The sequence below is a fragment of the Arvicanthis niloticus genome, chromosome 24 (genome assembly GCF_011762505.2).
Source record: "Arvicanthis niloticus isolate mArvNil1 chromosome 24, mArvNil1.pat.X, whole genome shotgun sequence".
Classification (NCBI taxonomy): Eukaryota; Metazoa; Chordata; class Mammalia; order Rodentia; family Muridae; genus Arvicanthis; species Arvicanthis niloticus.
In genome coordinates this window covers 278,749-293,650 of record NC_133432.1, presented here as the reverse complement: position 1 = coordinate 293,650, position 14,902 = coordinate 278,749, and the positions used below count along the sequence as shown (strand labels likewise).

Here is a 14,902-nt window from a genome sequence, read left to right as displayed (position 1 = left end):
CTCATGCCTCCTGTTTAGATATTTCTTCCCCCAGGGGAAACATGCCTCATGGTGAGACAGCTTTTCTCCAGGAGCAACCCACCACAAGACAGTATAGTATAGAATATAGTTTATTCAGGATATGGGAAGAAGAGTTAAGAAGGTAGTAGAGGCAGAGAAATGCAGAGAGAGAGGCCGAGAGTAGAGTAGAAGACAGGCATAAGCATTTGGAAAGAGAGGAGGGAAGAGAAGAGCCCAAGTGGGCAAGAGAAAGAGAGAGCAAGAAATCAAGAGATCAAAAGATAGAGGAAGGGGCAAGCAGCCACCTTTATAGTGGTTCAGGCCTACCCAGTTGTTCCCATTTGTATGGGGAGGAGCATACCTGGCTGTTGCCAGGTAACTGGGGTGAAGTTTAGACAGAATGCTAAGAAATAACCAGGGTATCCTTCCACTTTTGGGTCAGATTGATCCCTCCACCGCATCTTGAGTAATGGGCTATGGAACCTGTTCAACTTGATTACAGGAAGAAGGCAAGTGCTGTGAGGAAAGCTCATACAAGGTCTGAAGTCAGGTTCTGGTAAGTGTAGGATGATCATTGCTCTGAGAGAGGTGGAGCAGGCAGCCAGAGCTGGAAGGGTGGGTCCTCACCCAAGGCTGGGTGGGGTGAGATTCCTCTTTGAAGACAGAAACAAATGCTAATGCAGTGGAAACCACTCCTGAGATCTGAAAAAAGGTCTAAACCTGGCCCAGAAGCACACTTTAACCTTGAGGAGTAGTAAGACTCACTGGCCTATCAAGGCTTCAAGGCAGACCTGCCAATCAGACAAGGAGGCAGGTTCTTCCAGGTGCCATTCTGCAAGTTCACAGTGGCTGTGCAGGCTTGAATGATCATCTGTGCCCTGCTCTGAGCTCTGCTGTCAGGTGCTGTGTGGAGACCTCAGGAAAGCTCTAAAATCAAGTCATGGTGAGCACAGGATCACTGCCCACAATAGGTAGGGGCAGGCGGCTGAGCAGTGAGAATTGGGGTGCTGGGTCCTCTCTAGGGCTGCATGGGAAGCATCAGCCAGATGTGACCACCTGTGAGGTCCCTGGTGATGCTCCTCACTTGTTAGATTAGGCAGTGACCTCTGAGTAATGTCACTATCTTGGCTGATTCTGAATCAGCCCAAAACATTTGGACCAGTTGCTTTCTTGTAGAGACACTGGTAGTTTCTCTGACTCTGCAGCACATTTGTCCAAACCCTTTTGTCTTTTATAGTATACATTAAGAAGACAGGTATAGCCTGGCAGTGGTGGTGCATGCTTTTAATCCCAGCACTCAGGAGGCAGTGGCAGGGGGATGACGGTGATGGAATAATGATCAATAATCATGTTAATCAATAATCAATACTAATCAATGGCCGGGCAGTGGGGGCGCACGCCTTTAATCCCAGCACTTGGGAGGCAGAGGCAGGCAGATTTCTGAGTTTCAGGCCAGCCTGGTCTACAGAGTGAGTTCCAGGACAGCCAGGACTACACAGAGAAACCTTGTCTCGAAAAAAAAAATACTAATCAATGGCCAATAATCAATGCTGGTCAATAAACAAAAGTGATCAATAGTCATGATAATCAATAATTGATAATCAGCAGACAGTACTAATCAATAATCAATACTAATCAATAGCCAATAATGATCAATGAATGATGGCGCATGGCTTTAATCCCAGGACTTGAGAGGCAGAGGCAGGCAGATTTCTGAGTTTAAGGCCAGCCTGGGCTACAGAGTGAGTTCAGGGACAGCCAGGGCTATTCAGAGAAAGTGGCCGGCCCGAGACTACATTTCCCATAAGGACACCAAGATGGTGGTTGGAGAACTAACTGCGCACGTGCAAGAAACTCAATCAAAGATGGCGGCCAGCCTTCAAACTACATATCCCATGATGCCGCAAAAAAGCAAGATGGTGGCCTGCTAGAGACTACATTTCCCATGAAGGCTCTGGCCAGCCTCACAGGCTTGTTGTTCGGAAAGCCCCCCCCCCAGAGCCAATTGACTTCACTGAGTGCCCAAGTGACTGAACCAGGAGACCACCTCCGCCACCACAGAGGTCTGGGAGGAGCACCTTTGTCCTGGTGGCATCGGTGGGCTCCTTCTGACGTCACAGACTGCGCAACTCAATCCGATTGCCACCGCTGGGCCACCGCAGACCAGGGAGATGACCGGAGCTTCCAGGTAAGGTGGCAGGCAGGTGGAAACGGAGGCTCAGGGCTGCCCATGAGCGGGTGGCGGCTCCTGTGAATCTGAGGAAGGGCCGTGACCAGAGCTGCTTCCAGGTACCATGGCTGGTAAACCTATGGACACGCTCCCAGACTTGTAGGAAGGAGAACTGTATCATGTTGGACTTTGTTATTGAAAGACCCTTAGGAGGGGAGACTCTCACTCTAGTCTCCAGTAACTGGCAAAACAGCTAAAGGCTTTATTTTGGGAATCAGCCAGCTGAGGTCGAGACTCAGAGCGAGGAGTGTTAACCTCGAGGCCAGGGGGAGAAGGGTATTTAAAGGAAAAAAACCACAAACCAGGGGGTTTAGGGGGAAACTAAGGAAGGATATCATAAAAGTAGTGGAAAGTCCGAGCCCATCGTTCACTCGGTCATGTGGGAAACGTCTTGTACATGTTTTTCTCAGGAGTTGAATTTTGCTCAACCATCTACTTTGTGGTCAGCCAGTTCCCGGAATGACCCGGCTGACCTGTATTTTTACTTCTCCTTTCTTTGTGGTCAGCCAGTTCCTGAAACCTGGAGCTAGTGAATCAGCTGACCTACATTCTTGGCTCAGCTCTTGGAGTCATAAAAACTTTCCATACCCTTTATAAATTTTTATATCTTTCAATTGTCACCTGGTCATCATTTTCATGTGGACACAAGGATCACAAATATGTGTGAAACTGACCGTTGATGGACTGTGATTACTATTCTGGGCTTTGATTTTAAGATCTAAAATAAAATACTTAAGTACAGACACAGTGGTACATGCATTAAATCCCAGGAGATGAGCACCAAGCAGATTTCTGATTCAAGTCTTCCTGGTACAGAACATGTTTTAGGTAAAGAAAAGCTTAGATACAGGCAAAGTGTTACACACATATTACCCAGCATTCAGGAGACAGAGCCATGCAGATCTCTGAGTTCAAGGTTCATCTACTGAGTAAGATCCAGGACAGCCAAGCTTAGGCAGTGAAGTTGTTGAAAAATATAAAGCTGGTGATGATGTAATAGAAGAAGCTGTGTTCCAGACCCAACAAGCAGAGGAACTCAGCAGCTTTGTCAATGTGGCTCTGGGAGGAAAGAATAGAAGGAATGACTGGCACAATTGATGCTGGTTAGCTGTAGTTAAAAAATTAGTGGGGATGAAGAAGAAACCAGCATCACTGAGGTGAAATCTTCTGGTGAGTGTTTTCTGAGAGGACAAAGAAGCTGTGTTCCAGAGATAGCCAAGGTTGTACCTTGTTGTGCACCTGGAGTTGATCATGTGTGAGAATCATCCAGGTGGTATTGGTTTTTAGACATAAATGAGTCTCATGCAGAGCAGCTAAGGCTTGGCATGGTGAAGGGAGTGTATGACAGGAACACAGTGAATTCTAGTTGCAGGGGAAGAGCCCAGCATATTGAAGATGTCAGACCCATGGGATGAGCAGAAAGAACAGCAGCAGCAGTAGAGCAGAGTCAAGCAGAACCTAGAGTGAAATAGATGGAAGAGCTGGAGAAGTGACCCAATCTCTTTTGAGGAGCACAGATGATCATGTGTGGATCCCAGATATTGGAACAAGAAGCTGTAATATTGAAGTTACCTTTGAAACCCTAATATTTTGAGATTCCAGAGCTGTGGAGTACCTGCTCAGGAAAACAGTTTCAGATAGTACAGTAACAGATAGTGAGGTGGGTCTTTGGATGAAGTACCTTTTTGACTGCCATGCATGGCTTGTGCTTGAACAGGAGTATCTTTCAATAATAAGGACCTCAGGCACAAAGGTGAGTTTGTAAAGCCCAATCAATTCTGTTTTAGAGAGCTCACAAAGACCACTTGAGCAAACATCCTATGACAAACCCCCCTTGTCAACAGCTAGTCAAGGTACAACTACAGGGTATAAATAACTAATACACCATACAGAGAAAAAGGTAGCCTACACATCATGTTTGTCAGATGATTTTTGCCCCCTTGATTGGTTCCTGCAGATTATGACAGTCATGCAGCTTTTAAAATATTAAGTTGCTGGCCTGTATGTTAATGTCCCAATCTTGCTGTAACTGCAATAAATACCCAGCACCTCTAGACTTGGTCTCTCAGATTCGATCTCACATGAGGCTGACTGGTGAGTGTCCTTATTACAGAGCTCATAATAAAGACCTCCATGTGTTTGCATTACAATAGGCTCCTTGTTGATTTTTGGGGTCTCTGTGACTTGGACATAACATCTTAATGCATTGACTAGAACCCCAAGACCCTCAGGACTCCCAACTAAAGGATTGAAAGACCGGTTGTTAGAATGAACCATTGTTTCTATGTCAGTGGCTTGTCTGCCAAATTGATGTCTCTATGCCTTGGTTTTTAGGTTTTTCTTGAGTATATGTGGAGGGAGATGACTAAATTGAACGTGGAACCCTGCTACAGTGGATACGCTGGAGAGTCATAGCCCTGAAGTGCTTCAAAAATGTTCCAGAGCCTGGTATAGTAGACAGTGTTTCTCTGGTCTTAATTTCTGGAAAAGTTAGAGCAGATTTGTAACCCGGACAGGGCTCACAGCTGCTGCCATCCTGTCTTCATTTTCTCTTCTGTCCAAGTGGAGGAATCTGCTGGGTGGCTTTTATCACCTTCTTGTGGCTGTCTATTTTGTGTGTGGAACTTTGTTATTCTCTCTCTGAGGAAATGAGACAGATTCCATCCTAATCGATTTAGTTACTAGCCCCACACCTTGGGTTAAATCCTTCTTAACAACAGGACTTAGACCCATTGACTAGTCCATGACAGAGAGCTCTTCCAGACAGCATCCAGGGCAAACTCAGGCTCTGCCTACGTTGTTTTACAGGGTGGAAAAACAAAGACCTCATTTCCCACCTCCTGAACTACCCTCTGCCCAGTTCATATGTGACTCTATAGTTTTTAACTTGGAGCTGTCATGAGATGGAAGGTCACTCTTCATCGATTCTAACAAATTTAGCATATCTTTCTTGGGTCAGAGATCCTGTCCTTTGTTGGTGGTCATTTTCAGGTCTATGAAACGATCTGCTTTTCTGTCCACCTTCCAGTTGTTTTAGCCTCCTCTTTGGTAGCACTGGCCTGGGAACCTAGGATTAAAGATGCCTCACCCCAGGTCAGCACAGCCTCTGAGCTCCCCATTCCAGTGTATCCTTCTGTGCTCTGAGCCAGGTGCCCTCCCTATTTTGTCCTGGCTCAGCCACAACTCCAAGTCTCTCATGGGGTGGCAGGAGCTCCTGTATTGACATGATTAGCTCATTGGTTTTGGGTTTTTACAACTTCCTCATTTATTATTGTGTGTGTGTCATAGTTGTTTTTAGTTCTCAACATTTTAGAGCTTAAGTCATCTGAAGGAACCTCAATCGAGGGTGTGTCCTCATCAGAATTGCTGGTTGCTATGTCTTTGAGAGATAGTGTTGATGACTGATTAGGAAGACTCTTCTACTGAGAGATGCAATATCCCTAAGCAAGTGGTCCTGGGCTGGATGAGAGAGCTAGCTGAGCTTGAGAGAATGACCAAGCAAGCGAGTAAGCCAGGAGACAGTGTTTATCCATGCTTTTTGCCTTCAGTTTCTAATCTAAGCTCCCAAAATGATGGACTGATCTGACAGAACCATGTACAACAACCATTTTTTACCTGAGATTCTTTTGCTTAGAGGATTCTCAGTCACAGCAGCAGAGTAGCAAGTTAGAACAACAACATGATATCAAAGGGTTATTTTCCTGCTGGACAGAATCTATGTTGTAGATTGCATTCTTGTGGACAGGAACAAATGTTGTGTTGAAAGGTTTTTGGATTGGTTGGTGCCTTTAACTCTCCACTGGGGGTCCTGCCTGACTGCGGATATGCCGTCTTTAGTGTCCATATCTAACTGCTATGCATCTCAGCTAAGATCAACCCCATAGATTCTTTGTCACTCTCCAATTCAGGGTCTCTGGCACATCCAAAATGTAACTCTACCACAAGACAGCTGCAAATTCTAATTCATTTTCCACTTCTGGCCCTCTCTTGTCTCTTGCCACACCTGTTGCTGGTTCTCCCTGATTCCCCTTTTTTATCTGCTCTTCCATCCAGTTCTCTCTCTTCCATCTGCCTCCTATGACTGTTTTATTCCCCCTTCTGAGTGAGATTCAACTGTGCTCCTTTGGGCCTTCCTTCTTGTATAGCTTCTTTGGGTCTTTGAAGTGTAGTGTGGGTTTTCTTTATTTTATGATTATTATTTACTTGTAAGTGAGTACAAACATGCATGTGCTTTTAGGTCTGGGTTACCTCACTCAGGATAACAGTTTCTAGCGGTATCTATTTGCCTGCAAAATTCATGATGTCCTTGTATTTTATAGCTGAATAGTTTTTTCTTTTGTAAATGAACCACATTTTCTATATCCATATTTTGGCTGAGTGACATCTGGGATTCTTCCAGTTTCAAGCTGTTATAAATAAAATGGCTATGAACTTGGTGAATTCCCCACTCTAGCTCCCCTGCCTGCACAGAATCTGTCACTCCAATATTCTCTGTTTCTCTTTTGAGAACTTGTGGGCCCCTGGGTATCTCCACACCGTGGTGCATCAAGCCTCTGCTGGGTTAAGTTCATCCTTTCCATTGAAGCCAGACATGGCAGCCCAGTTCAGAGAGCAGATTCCAAAGACAGAGAGCAGCTTTAGGGACAGCCTCTGCTACAGTTGTTGGAGGACCATCATGAAGACTGAGCTACACATCTGCTACATATATTCCAGGGGCCTTAGTCTAGACTGTGTGTGTTATTTTGTTTGTGGATCCGTGTCTCCAAGGGTCCAGGTTAGTTGAGTCTGTTGGTCTTCCTGTGAAGTTCCTATCCTCTTCAGGGCCATCAATCTTTCCCCCAACTCTTCCATAACAGTCTCCAAGGACCATTCACTGTTTGACTGTGGTTCTCTGCATCTGTTTCAAGTCAGCTGCTAGGTGGAGCCTCTTAATGGACAATTATGCAAGGCTCCTATGTGGGAGCATAACAGACTATCCCTAATAATGTCATGAATTAGTGCTTGTTCATAAGGAGGGTCTCTAGTTGGGCAAGTTTTCATTGGCTATTCCCTCACTCTCTGCTCCAGCTTTCCCCCTGTATTTCTCTTTAGACAGGACATATTTTGTTCTGTGTGTGTACTATGTTGTGGTTGAAACTGATCTTTCAGCTTTCTTGTCATGCTCCCATACATTCCCCATTTGGTCTCAGCCCCTAAATCACATAAGATACAGTATAAACATTTGGTATTCAATACTAAGTTATTTTGCAAGCCTGGTGGTTTTATATTTTTAACTTTATATCTTTTGTTTATTGTTTTCAAGACAAAATTTCTCTGTGAAGTACTTCCTTTCCTGATTGTAGATGTAGAAACCACAGAAGCCACCTGACATGTTTTTCTAAAATAAGCACATGCTTCTGTATACCTCTTCATCCACATCTTTAATTTTAAAATTTAGCAAAATATATTATATTATATTATATTTCCCTGAATGGCATATGTTCATATCAATACTGCCTGAGGCTTCAAACTCATTGGATTCTAGGTGTATGACATTCTGCCTTACTTTTCTGTTTGTTTTGAAATTTTTGAATAAATAAGAGTATTGTGCCTGTGTGTATGAACATGAATATCATGTGTGCCTCATCTTTACTGTTGTCAGAATATATCTGCAATCCTCTTGATCTTGAAGAAATGGGTAGTTGTTGATCCCCATGTAAATACTAGAAATTGACTACCATTATGTGGAAGACCAGCAAGAGCTTTCCAATCCTGAGCTATTTTTCCTGCTCTATGTTCCTTATTTCTGATCAACATATACGTTACTACCATTTTCATCTGTCCATTTTTAACTGTTTAAATATGCATTCCTGTTGGGAGCCGACTTTTAGCAGAAAGCGGCTAGATTATCTTTGCAGCCATCTGGAACCATATACCCTGATAAGAGATTTGGTTTTCAATAGCCTACAACAGCTGAAGCACACTCTGATATCCCATATATTTTGTTTTGCTGTTTATTGCCCCCAGCTGCAAGGCGCATGTGGTAGCCACGCCTGCAAGGCATGCAGTTCACGTGCTGTCCACATGCTATCCAGGCCATATATGCCTGTAAGGCACACATGATATCCAAACCTGCAAGGCACACGGTGCACGTGCTATCCACGCTATAGACACCTGTAAGGCTTACGTCATATCAACACCTACAAGGCTCGTGGTATCCATGCGCCTACAAGGCATGTGGCAAAAGCGTATAAATACTTCAGAATTCCCTTCAATAGAGAAGACTTGAGACTTGAGACTTGATCAGAACCTCTGTCTTGTCTCCATTCTTCGCGTCTCCTGCCCCTGCAGCAGCCCCACTCTCTCTCTTGACCAGAGCACTTAGCCCCAAAGCATTGAGGCAGAGTACGGGCCGCAACACATTTTTTTCTAGTAAAATTTATTAATGTTGCTGTTTAAACTGGTTCACTTCATCTGTATACTCTGTAACATAATCTCTCTTTGGGGGCAAATTGCCAATGTGAGAATATTTGTCTTATTTAAGTTTGAACATTCTGGTTTCAACTAACTTAGTGAGCAGAACACCCTGGTTTTCATCTTTCTAATCTTTCCACAGATCTTCTGCTTGTACAGGCCTAAGTTCCAGAAGACAAAACACAATAGTGTTCTTCCAAAAGATTACTTTGAAGTTGTTCAAATTAAACTATATTGGCAAATTTTAGACATCTCTATAACCAAATAAGGGCAGTATGACTTAAGAATTAACAGCTGAGGGTGTTGGAGAGTTGCTTCAGTGGTTAAGAGCAGTGGCTCAAACAACCCAGGTTCAATTATTAGCACCCACATGGCAATTCAGAACTGTCTCTGTCTTCAGTTGCAGGGCATTTAAAACTTCATATACACATGCAAGCATGTAGAACACCAATATACATAAAATCATTTTTTTAAAAGAGTAGCTGAAGCACTAATCACTTTAGTACATAATATCTTTCCTCAGTGACTTTTTTAGATTTATTTATTTTTTTATGTGAGTACACTGTAACTGTCTTCAGACATACCAGAAGCGGATATCAGATCCCATAACAGATGGTAATGAGCTACCATGTGGTTGCTGGTAATTGAATTCAGAACCTCTGAAAGAGCAGTCAGTGCTCCTAAGCAATGGGACATCTCTCCAGCCATTGACATCTGAAAAATAAAAATTATTATTCAAATTTGTGAGATTTCTACAAGGGATATTAGCAATAGTGTGTGTGTATATGTGTGTATGAATATATGTCTGTATGTATACATATATTTGAATATGTGTGTATATATTTATTCATATATATGAATGTATGAATATATATGAATAGTACATTTTCTTGGTTTTCCTCATAGATAGTCTTACATGGTTTTGTATAGCCTAAAAAAATGATGTGACTAAAGCTAATATGGTTACAACAAAATAAATTCAGGACCTCTGGAAGAGAAGTTAGTGCTCTTAACTGCTGAGTCATCTCTCCAGTCCCTACAAGCAAGCAAATATTTTAAGATGACTGCTTTCATAGGGTAAGACAGATACCAATGTTAACAGTAGTGTATGCTAGAAAATATGTCCACAGGAATCACAGCAGGACTGAGGTTGTCTACAGAATGTGGTTCTCAATCAAGTTAACCTTCTCTGCCTTTTTTATTTGCCAGGCTTCCTCCAACTTCTATTTTGAAAATTTTAGCAGAAAGAACAGCAGCAGCAGTTGAGTGGAGTCAGGCAGAACCTAATGTACTATAGAGGGAAGAGCTGGAGACAAGATTCAGCTTCTCTGTTTTGAGGAGTGCAGAAGATCATCTGTGGATCCCAGATTCTAAAACAAGAAGGTGTAATTTTGAAGTTACGTGGAGACCCCAAAATGTTTAGGTTCCAGAGCTATGGGATACCTTCTCAGGAAAACTACTTTCAGAAAATAAAATCAGTCAAAGAGAAAGATCTTGAAAGGCAACATGCTGCTCCCTTTGGTGGTGCATGCCTTTAGTCTCAGAACCCAACACACAAGTCGGGAAGATCATAATGCTGAGCTGACCCAGCTCAGCTATCTAATGAATTTGAGGCTAGCCTAAGCTAAATTAAATCCTGTCTTAGTTTCACCTCAAATATTTTCATTGTAACTGGTTAGAAAAGGTGCCATATGAGTACATACATCTGTACATATCCCTTTCTACTTAATGGTTCAATTGTAAATAAATGCATTGGAAAACAAGAAGAATTATTAATAAAATGTTAAAATTAATTTCTGTGGGGGAATTTAAGTTTACTTTATTTATTTATTTATTTTTCTTATTTTTTTTTATTAGATATTTTATTTACACTTCAGATGCCATCCCATTTCCCCATTCCCCTCCTTAGAAAACCCCTATTCCATGCCCCCTTTTTCTTTTTGCACATATACATTTTTTTAAAAAATGTTAATCATAGGCTTTATAAGTTTGGTATTGCTCAATCAGAGGTGTAACCCACTACCCAACCTAGATATATCAACTATCTTTGACTGGTGGAGATACATGAACATCTGCTTCCCTGTCTACCCCCTCTTTCTCTCTTTCATCACCTAGCTTCTCCTCTCCTTCTTCTCCTCCTCTTCTTACTCCTTCTCTTCCTCTCAGTACTCCTCCCACCTTAGCTCCTCCTACATATCACCCTTCCTGTTAAAATGAAACTTGTCTCTCAAAATACAATTAGAGCTTAATTATGCCAATTTGTACCTCTGAGGTACAAGATAGTCCTCATACCCAGTCTAACATTTTGTTGACTATCCAGAACCTCTGTCGTCTCTCCTAACTAAAACACTTAGTTCTGAACCTGGCTTTTTCCTTGGCTTTAGGATGAATGTCAGCTGAAAACCCTCCACTCAAAATCTTTTCTCTCAAGGTAAATAGCCAGAATTGGCTATGAGGCTATAAGTTTTCAACCCCGTCAGAAATCCAGAATGACTGAGTTAACTATAATTGTGGGAAGCACAAAGCATAGCTTCTAAAACTTAGCCAATTTATAGAGATCTCTGAACACCTGGGCACTCCCTCTACTACATAACGTTGGAGCATCTGTTCTTCCGCCTTCTGGCCCAGGATCATCTGACAGACCTTAGTGCTGCAGAAGTATTAAGGGCTGATTACTCTGTCTAGGCAGATATAATCAGTCGACTGTTCTGCAAGTGTGTCCTTTTCTGGACAGTAATTTGTCTGCAGATGGAAAGAGGCAATTCTTGTCTAGCGGCTGTCTCACCACAACTGGAGTTACTCCAAAGATGCTCAATTTCTTCTTAGAATTCAATATAGGAAGCTGTCAGGAGCAGATGGGTCTCTAATCAAAATGAACATTAATACAGAAATGTTTGTCATGTCAGTTCTGTGGATTTCTGATGTTTTGAAAACCAACTATCCATGTAAGGTAATCTGGACTGTTGCCTGTTAACTCCACTCAGCTATTTCTAAATAAAACATAGAAAACACCCTAACAATAAACTCCAACCCATGAATTTACTGTGGTCCCTTAACTCACAGGCTGACCATCTCAAATCAGTTTAAAAAAAAGTTAAAGAAGGACTGGGTCTAAGCCTTGTATTCCTAAGTGTGTTATACTGGTACAATGCCTATGAGGGTAACAATATTCATCTCACTCTTATATCAATAAGAGGCTCGTACCAATGAAAACCTTAAAATTTGTAATCAAAGTAAATTGGTGCCGTTTAAGAATTTATATCTTCATCTTGATACTAATTATACAGATTTCTACTAATAGGTTATGGCTATGCAATAAACCCTAGCTAATCCTCTCTATTCCCACAAAACTACTACTTTTCCCTAGAAAGACAGCCCAACATTTACCACCTTAGTCCCCAAGCCCAGGGAATAGGGGTGCTGACTCTTCATTAGCTTCTTCAAGCTGACTATGGGCGTTGAGATATTAGAAGAGGAGTGGGGGGAAGAGCAAATTGATAATCCTCTGATGCTGTGTCTTCGCTGCCTCCAGATGGAATTCCCTGACCTCAGAGGTTTAAGCAGGTCTGCCCAGCTTGCTTGTTGAGTAGATACACTAAGGCTGATCATTCTGCAATATACAATTCTCAAAACAAATTTTAGTATTAAGATAGTTTTTTTTTAAAAAAAGAGGGCTGACATTTTATTAAGGATGTTGGTTCTAACCGCTTTTCTTTTTTTCCCCCTCTTTTATTGGATATTATATTTACATTTCAAATTTTATCCCCTTACCGAATTCCCCCCACCTCCCAGGAACCCCTTATCCCATCCCCCCTCCTCCTGCTTCTATGAGGGTGTTTACCCACCTACCCCCCAATTCCCCTCCCCACCCTCAGATTACCCCTCCACACACACACTCAGTGCTCAGCCTTCAAGGTACCATTGACCTCATCTCCCACCTATGCCCAACAAGGCCATCCTCCCCTATATGTACAGCTGGAGTCATGTGGCTCTCCATATGTGCTCCTAGGCTGGTGGTTTAGACCCTGGGGAGCTCTGGCTGGTTGGTATTATTACTCTCTTCATGAGGCCACCAACCCTTTAGGCTCCTTCAGTTTACTCTCTAACTTCTCCATTGGGAACCTTTGATCAGATTAATGGTTAGCTGCGAGTATCTGTTTCTGGGTATGTCAGACTCTGGGGGACCTCTAAGGAGACAGCCTTATCAGGCTGCTGTCAGCTTTCCCTTCCTGATATCCATATCAGCATCTATTTTTGGTGACTACACATGGAATGAATACCCAGGTGGAATGGTCTCCATATAACCTCTCCTTCAGATTCTGTCCCATACTTTGTCTCCATATTTGCTCCCTTGAGTATTTAGTTACTCCTTCTAAGAAAGACCTAGGCATCTTCACTTGTTCTTTCTTCTTCATGAGCTTCATGTCATCTGGTAGTTGAATCTTTGTTGTTTCAAAATTTGGGCTAATCTCTGCTTATCAGTGAGTAAATACCATGTGTGTTCTTTTGTGATTGGGTTACCTCACTCAGGATGATATTTTCTAGTTCCATCTATTTACATTCAATATTAGCCCTCTATTGGATGTAGGATTGGTAATGATCTTTTCCAAATCTGTTGGTTGCCATTTTGTCTTGTTGACGGTGTCCTTTGCCTTACAGAAGCTTTGCAATTTGATCAGGTCCCATTTGTCAATTCTTGATCTTAGAGCATAAGCCATTGGTGTTCTGTTCAGGAACTTTTCCCCTGTGCCTAGGTATTCGAGGGTCTTTCCCAACTTCTCTTCTATTAATTTCAGTGTATCTGGCTTTATGTGAAGGTCCTTTATCCACTTGGAGTTGAGCTTTGTACAAGGGGATAAGAATGGATTAATTTGAATCCTTCTTCATGTTGACCTCCAGTTGAGCCAGCACCACTTGTTGAAAATGCTGTCCTTTTTCCACTGGATGGTGTTAGCTCCCTTGTCAAAGATCAAGGTGTGCGGGTTCATTTCTGGGTCTTCAATTCTATTCCATTGATCTTCTTGTCTGTCTCTGTACCAATACCATGCAGTTTTTATCACTACTGCTCTGTAGTACAGTTTGAGGTCAGGGATGGTGATTCCCCCAGAAGTTCTTTTATTGTTGAGAATAGTTCTCGCTATCCTAGGTTTTTTGTTATTCCAAATGAATTTGTAGATTGCTCTTTCTATCTCTATGAAGAATTGATTTGGAATTTTGATGGGTATTGCATTGAATCTGTAGATTGCTTTTGGCAGGATGGCCATTTTTACTAAGTTAACCCTGCCTATCCAGGAGCATGGGAGATCTTTCCATCTTCTGAGATCTTCTTCAATTTCTTTCTTCAGAGACTTGAAGTTCTTGTCATACAGATCTTTTATTGGCTTGGTTAGATTCATTCCAAGATATTTTATTTTATTTGTGGTTATTGTGAAGGGTGTCATTTCCCTAATTTCTTTCTCAGCCTGTTTATCCTTTGAATAGAGGAAGGCTACTGATTTGTTTGAGTTGATTTTATATCCAGCCACGTTGCTAAAGTTTATCAGGTTTAGGAGTTCTCTGGTGGAAGTTTTAGGGTCACTTAAGTTTTAGGGTCACTATCATACCATCTGCAAATAGTGAAATTTTGACTTCTTCCTTTCCTATCTGTATCCCCTTGACTTCCTTTTGTTGTCTGATTGCTCTAGCTAGGACTTCCAGTACTATATTGAATAGGTAAGGTGATCTTAGTGGGATTGCTTCAAGTTTCTCTCCATTTAGTTTGATGGTGGCTACTGGCTTGCTGTATATTGCTTTTACTATGTTTAGGTATGGGCCTTGAATTCCTGATCTTTCCAAGACTTTTAACATGAAAGGATGTTAAATTTTGTCAAATGCTTTCTCAGCGTCTAGTGAGATGACCATGTGGTTTTTCCCTTTGAGTTTATTTATGTAGTGGATTACATTGATGGATTTCCGAATATTGAACCATCCCTGCATTCCTGGGATAAAGCCTACTTGATCTTGATGGATAATTGTTTTGATGTGTTGTTGGATTCGGTTTGCAAGAATTTCATTGAGTATTTTTGCATCAATATTCATAAGTGAGATTGGTCTGTAGTTCTCTTTCTTTGTTGGGTCTTTCTGTGGTTTAGGTATGAGTGTAATGGTAGCTTCATAGAACGAATTGGGTAGTGCTCCTTCTGTTTCTATTCGATGGAATAGCTTGAAGAGGATTGGTAT

The 14,902-nt window shown here is 42.0% G+C and overlaps 1 long non-coding RNA gene across 1 annotated transcript; it reads left to right on the top strand.

Annotated features, from left to right (window-relative positions):
• Nucleotides 1–1,969: 1,969 nt before the first annotated feature.
• LOC143437516 (uncharacterized) lies at nucleotides 1,970–10,476 on the top strand. Its single transcript, XR_013106947.1, has 3 exons — nucleotides 1,970–2,188; nucleotides 4,565–4,678; nucleotides 9,893–10,476. It is a non-coding gene; the product is annotated as an uncharacterized LOC143437516 (long non-coding RNA).
• The last annotated feature ends 4,426 nt before the right edge of the window (nucleotides 10,477–14,902 follow it).